This window comes from Agelaius tricolor, unplaced genomic scaffold (assembly GCF_023055355.1).
Source record: "Agelaius tricolor isolate 1412-34295 unplaced genomic scaffold, bAgeTri1.0.p SCAF_1, whole genome shotgun sequence".
Classification (NCBI taxonomy): domain Eukaryota; kingdom Metazoa; phylum Chordata; class Aves; order Passeriformes; family Icteridae; genus Agelaius; species Agelaius tricolor.
Genome location: NW_027269261.1, coordinates 10630332 through 10637225, shown reverse-complemented (window position 1 = coordinate 10637225; position 6894 = coordinate 10630332). Strand labels below are relative to the sequence as shown.

General features: G+C 37.2%; 1 long non-coding RNA gene across 1 annotated transcript; it reads right to left on the bottom strand.

The window, feature by feature from the left end:
• Window positions 1-315: 315 nt before the first annotated feature.
• On the bottom strand, window positions 316-6604 carry LOC139588299 (uncharacterized). The gene is made up of 4 exons (XR_011678618.1): window positions 6550-6604; window positions 5707-5801; window positions 699-792; window positions 316-446 (listed from the first exon to the last, which is right to left on the bottom strand). It is a non-coding gene; the product is annotated as an uncharacterized lncRNA (long non-coding RNA).
• Window positions 6605-6894: the final 290 nt, after the last annotated feature.

The window sequence follows — 6894 nt, the reverse complement described above, 5'->3', positions numbered from 1 at the left end:
ACTGCCTTGTGTTCTGGACAAGGCATTGCTGGGGAGTTTTTCTGTTCTAATGCATGCATAGAAAGCAAACGATAAAAATGAAAGTGTGCTAAAAAAGGGTCTTGATGTGGGAGAGTGTTCCATTATCCAGATGAATACTTGTAGGGCCAGTGATGGGCTAATGTGAAATGTCACCCTTATGTTGGAGCTTTTGACCTGCCAGGAAATGTAACTGTTGACTGTCACAGTCATATTTTCTGGAAAAATCCCTTCACCCAGGATTTTGCTCCTGGGATTCTGAGAAGCCTCATAGAAAAAGGAAAACAATAATTATCTGATTTGCTTCTCCTGTGTTTTGCTGCTTTGGAATGTGTTTGGAGATTGTTTACCAACAGGTGGTTGTTTCATTGGGTTTCTGTGAATTGTTTTCACTCATTGGCCAATCATGGTCAGGCTGTGTCGAGGCTCTGGAAAGAGTCACAAGTTTTCATTATTCTCTTTTTAGCCTTCTGTAAGTATCCTTTCTGTATTCTTTAGTATAGTTTAGTGTAGTATTCTTTAATATAATATAGTATCATAAAATAATAAATTAGCCTTCTGAGAACATGGAGTCAGATTCATCATTCCCTCCTTCATCTGGGCACCCCACAAATACAATAGTTGACTACCTCTCCATGAGGCACATTTCTTGTGCAGAAACAGATGTGCAGGAGACTCACCTTCAGAGCATTTCAAGAACTGAGATCGGCACTGAAAGCAGGTCACTGAAATTTAGAATATTTGCAGATGTTTTCCACTTTATATTTTAGTAGCCTTAAGGAAAAAAAAAAGACAATTTAATTAAATTCTTCCAAGAGCTTGATTACCTATTTTTAATAAAAGCACGTTCACCTATTAGATTGTCTGTGGTCTATATTTACTAAAGGGTAAAAGTAATAAAGTTACTGTCCCTATTGTCTACCTGAATCTCTAATACCAAGACTATTTTTCAAGTACATAATTAAAACACTTTTTTTAACCCCTTGCAAAAAACAAGTTTGATCAAAAGAGAAATAATAAATTGCTACTAGCTTTCAGATGGTATTAGCATAGACTTTTTGTCTTAAAGTTTTTAAGGAGCCTAGCAATTAGGATCCATTATCATGCTGATTAGAGCTTTGAATCATTATAATGACTTCTGTCTGCACCAATCACATATTAATAGAAATGACAATTGATGGCCATCTTTTGGTAGCTGGCAGCTTGTAGTATTTCATGTAGATGGCAAAGACAACAGTTACAAGGTCCAGCAATGAGATTCCTCTGTGTCAAAGGTGGAATATCCTCATCCACTTACGCATCTGGTGTCCCCAGTCCTCAAAGATGTGAACAGGCACTGCCAAATCCTTCTGAAACACAGAAATCACTTGGACTCTCAGCAGCAACCAAGGTCTCACCACACAGCAAAACATTTTGCCATCTAAGCAACAACTTAGAAGTACCCTAAAGGAAGATCCTCTCATGAAGGGGATCAAAACCCTTTTTGGAGTGACAAAGTGCCATCCAACTGGAAGCTATGTAGCCCCTAAATCTATTTTTGGTGGTGGCAGCTGGTCACGTCAGAGGCAGAATATTCTGTATCTGATAATGAATCACCAATAGACGGGGAATGTTTTCAATTTCTCCAGGCTTCTAACATTAAAAAAATCCAAGCAAACAAACAAATGAAAAACCCAAAAGATACAAAAAGCCCCAGTAGCTCCAACACAAAATAAGATGCGCAACTTCTTCCCATCTTAAGGAAAGAACCAAACACACAAAACCAAGAAACACCTTTACTTGAAAACTTCTTTAGAAGACAAAATATTTTCAAACCCCAATCACAGTAACATACACAGAATCACAATCACCCTCAGAACATTCATTCCCTTAATTATCAACAATTCAGAGAAAGAAGGCTCGTTTTCATTCTAAGCAGTAGTTCTTTGTTTGCCTTTTTGCCAACCAAATGAAAAACAACAAATTAGGTGATTTTTTTTTTTTACTCAATTTTACCTTCATTGCTGTTAATGAAGTGTCTTGAAAACCTGAAAGCTAAATACTCACATTGTCCATGAAATGAAAGTGTGTATTATCAGAAATAATAGGTGCTATGCTTGCCAGCTGTGGATGAATCAGAAATTACTTTGATTCATAGTTCCTGGTAATAAATCTCCCCTCTTATATTTCCCAAGTCCTGCAAATGCCTCGATTTTCACATCCCTTCTTGTACAATGCATTTTCACTGAATTCAAGACAGCTGGTTATATATTCTGAGGCCATACTCACCCGTCTCTTTCAGCCTTTTTCAAATTAAATTAGCCATGTTTAAATCATGCTTACTGAGAAAACAGCCCCAGTCTAATCTTTATATTGACACAGACTCAGTATTTTCTTCCTTATCCCAAACCCCTCCTCAAACATTTCCTTTTAAGCAGTCCCCATTTTTTTGATTTCTCATCCCCGTTTAGCCACAAGGACACACTGGACTTCTTAAGAGTGAAATGAAACAGGGTTTTCAATCCCCAGATCATTATGAGATCATATGGAAGCAAAACATAATTGCACTTTCCTTCATGAAGTGATGATAAATTGGAATTCATACTTTTTTCAAGAGGGGGAAGAACAGGAGGAAGGAAAGACACGAAGGCACATTATCGAGAGTGCTAGTTAATGATCTTCTAATTAATGTTGCAAGTCTCAATTTTCAGTTTTAATTGTGCCTTGCTCTACTTGCAAGTTCACCCTTATATGTTTCTGCCTCCAATAACTGCAACATATCTGTTGAAAAGCAGTTACAGAAAGCAGACCCTGATGCCTATTAATTAGATAATTACTATTGCTGGGTTTTTATTCCCCCAAACTCCCCAATGGGATTAACACCCTTCCAGGAGTCAGAAACCTCTCATGCTATGGAGATTTCTGTTTTGCTCTTACCTATTTGGTTACTAATTACATTTTAATCACTAAAATTATCCTCACAAGCAAATATATAGGTTTATTCAGGAAAGAACTGATGTCCTGGGATGTTTATTCCTTTACAACTGCAAAACATAGAACCTCTCCAGGTAGGAGATTCTCCCCTTGTATTTACACCAATTATGATGGCATTGAAAGAAAAAAAATGAAACGGATGCTGAAGCTTTCCCCCAATCCTTTTATGTTCAAGCAACTCATATGTCAAACTGATGCACATATTATAAGGCTGCATAATTAGTTACCAACATTAAGCTCATACTTAACTTAAGCATCTTTTTTTCCCCTTAGCTGATGGTAACACAGTCCCTGGGTCATGGTCAGCACCACCTTGATTTTTATTAGAATCTGTAACTGGAAAAATCCTCAACCCACCTTCATCACCCAGTTTGGGAAACTTAAGATAGGTAATGGGAGGGGGAAAGGGGAATATGATGACAGAACACACAGCAGACGAAGGAAGAGAGGAAGGAAGAAAAAATGTCAGTAAAACAACTGGGAAAAAAGAAACCAAAATAAAACCCCTGGTTTTTTAGCAGCACTGAACTGTGACATACTTAAAATAGAAGCATGGATAATGTATTTTCATGGTTTATGACAGATGAGTCCCAGCTGAATGAAATCAAACAGTCATTCCCCGAAAGAGCCCAAGACTTCATTTCATGTGTATTTTACATTTGAAAGAGAGAAAAAAGATCCTGTTTTCATGCATCCTGATACCACAGTTTGGCCATTGACCTTTCTTTATTCCCCAGTTGTGCCATTTCTGGTGTCAGAGAGACTTCAGAAATGAACTACCCCAGTGAGTCACCCTGGCTGTGCTGCCACAGCCCAAACCAGAGTGCAGGAATTGAGGCTCACACCAGAAACTCTCTGGGAACAGCCTGGGAGTGAGACAGAAACTACCCCCTTCAAATGCAATTCTTGGCAATCAGAATCCAGGCATTTTATCTCACAGGTTCTGTTTCAAGCCTAGAACATAAATATTCCTCCCCTGAGTCCGGGTCTCTATATGGCTGTTATTTATGATTAATTGAAAAGCATAACTACCAAAGAGAGATTTTTTTTCTATGCAGATTGACTTTCCTAAATGTCTCTAAGATCCCACTGGAAAACATATACTGTTGGGAAAATCTGCTTCCCTTGTACTGCTAATAAGAGGTTTACAATTAAACTGGACAAAGCCATTGAAAACATACAATAAGCAGAAATGCTGCCATTGCCAGAAGGAAAGAGGACTTGAACAGTCCTTTTTCCTGTCTAAAGCCTATGGCTGGTAATTAAACTGAAATTGAACACTAGTTTAGAGCTTTTTTAATGATTCCTGTTCAAGAATCCTACTGACAACAGCATGCAAACTTCATCTTTTTTTCTGACCAAATATGCCAGCAGGAAAAAAAACCAATCAAACACAAAACACTTCTATAACCTGTTACCACAAAATTATTTTAGACAAACAAAATTATGATGGGAAATTTATACTTTACAGAAACCCTAAAAATAAGGATGTTCAAGGGGGAAGGGGGAGGTGACACAGAATTGTTGCAATAAACTTTCAATACACAACTCATCGTCCAATACTCTGGATGAATCAATCTCTTTTCTTGGGAAGCTGACAGGAGGAAGAAGCAGGTACCATCAGAATTAATGAACCATGACTGGACACATAACTGCTAAGCAAATGGGGCTATTGTAACACCCTGGGAGGTTTGGTCTGTCCCACTTCTGCTGCCTGCCCTTTCTCCCCTTATTGCATGGCAAGTGGCCCTCTGGGAATCACCATTTGAAGAAAATAAATCATCAGTGCAGTGACAGCACCTTAAATCTTGCATCAAATACAAATACTTATAAAAGTAAATGTATTGGTTTGTATTAAATAAATGCATTATGTAAAAATAAAATGTTAAATAAATGTATTATATGAAACACCAAAATGTTACTTCAGCAAAATACTACCTTGGCACATTTGGGCTCTAATATGCAATTCCAGAATTAGGATTACCTATGTGATTTCAATTTGCCATCCTTATGCATCTGCTTATGGGTAATAAATGATCTCTCCACCAAGGCAGGAGAACACATACAGCGCCTAGAGGAATGAAAGTAGCAGGGAGAAAAGTCTGAGTCCAGAAAAACCTTCCTACTTCCAAAACCCACTCTCTACCACCAGCTGAAGAGCCACTGGAGGAGCAAAGCTACTGTATAGACCAGCAGATTTATCCCAGAGGTCACCTCTGTCCCACAGTTGGATCCCTCTGCAATCTGATATCACCTTCTTGTTTATTTTGGCCTCCTGCAGGTATATTAAGCCCTTGCCCATATGGGTCCTATCCTGGTTTGTTGTAGTGGATGACAGAAGAAATGGAAAAGGTAAAAGGTACCCAGAGGCAGAACCCTCTTGAAGAAAGCTTTTTATCATTCACAGCCTCACAGAGGGGCATGGGACACAAAGAATATTACAAGATATTGACAAATAAAAAAACTTTTGAGAGAAATGGATTTTAGTCCAGCTATAAATTTACTGTTAAAGGTTCCAAAGTACATTAAGTAAAAAAGATGAAGCCATTAGGAATTTTAAGAGATACTTCAAAATTATTCCTGGCACAGATAAAATGAAAAAATTAAAACAGCAATAAGCTTTTTCACCTGCTTTATTGGAAAGCTGCAATATCAATTGAAAAGACCCCTAACCCAAACTCAAAGTTTTTATTTCATTGGAATTTCAGTACTCACATATTTTCTTTGCAGATTGGAAGTAAACATCAGCCAGAGAGCCAAAAATGCATCTGGGAATTTCAACTGGAAAGCAGTGAAACATTTTCTTCCAGCTCTGGGCAGGGAGAGGGGATGTGTTTAAGCAGACCAGAGGGGTTTCATAATTCAAAAGCCAGCATATTATCTCAAAGTTTTATCTCAGGAGAAACTTAGGAAAGCCATACCAAATTTTTCAGCCAAATTTCCTCACTTACTTTTGTTCCTGAGCAGCTTATGCACAATAAACCTCTAGTAAGTGCCACTGAGCATGGTGAATGTATTTGTCCCAATTTTCATTTAGTTAAATATTCCCATTCAAAACACTGCCTAATTAAAGTATCCATTATAATTCCATAATGACAAGTTAATGGAAAAAATCTCCTCTAGAACTCAATTAAATTATTTCTGTTAATAATTGGTGAAAAGCTGTGAAAAGAAACCCTGTTAAATGCATACTCAAAGCTCCATACAAGGTCATTGCTTCATAATATACAACAGGCTCAGCCTATTTTTTTCTATGAGAGATGTAAAGGATCATGAAATACCTCCTAAATCATGCAATTTTCTGTGAACTTGGACATGTAAACATCAACTCAGTAGTCTAAGGTATATTTCCACTTGGCTCCTGTATCACTATCACTTGATGATCAAAGATGTTTTAACAAGAAAATTCTATTGCTGTACAACAGTCCAGGAAAAATCAAGATCAATTATATGATTCACTGCTCCCTTACTGGAGGGGGAAAAATAATTCTATAAAGGTGGTAAATTTAATGCACACATAAAAACCACAAAATATCAAACTCTGAAAATATGTATTACCTTGTGACTTTCCAGAGTATGTGATACCTTAGGTTATCTTATTTACACAGTTCAGTGAGGGCTTCCTGTCAGCCTACAAAGAGCAAAAAAAATCAGCTCATTTCATGCATTCCAGATGAAAATACTGCATTTTAGTGGGATAAGGATTTTACTCTTGACTTTCAAAAGGTCTTTCATTGAGATCACATTTTGTTCACATTTAAAGGTCAGAACTTTCAGTGTTACACTGGATGCCTTCCTTAAACAATACTGGGAGTCCAATCCTTGTTTTGTAAATCCACTACATATTTAAATTAATGAAAGAACATGTATATACACATATGAAATTTAATTTATGCTTTTACT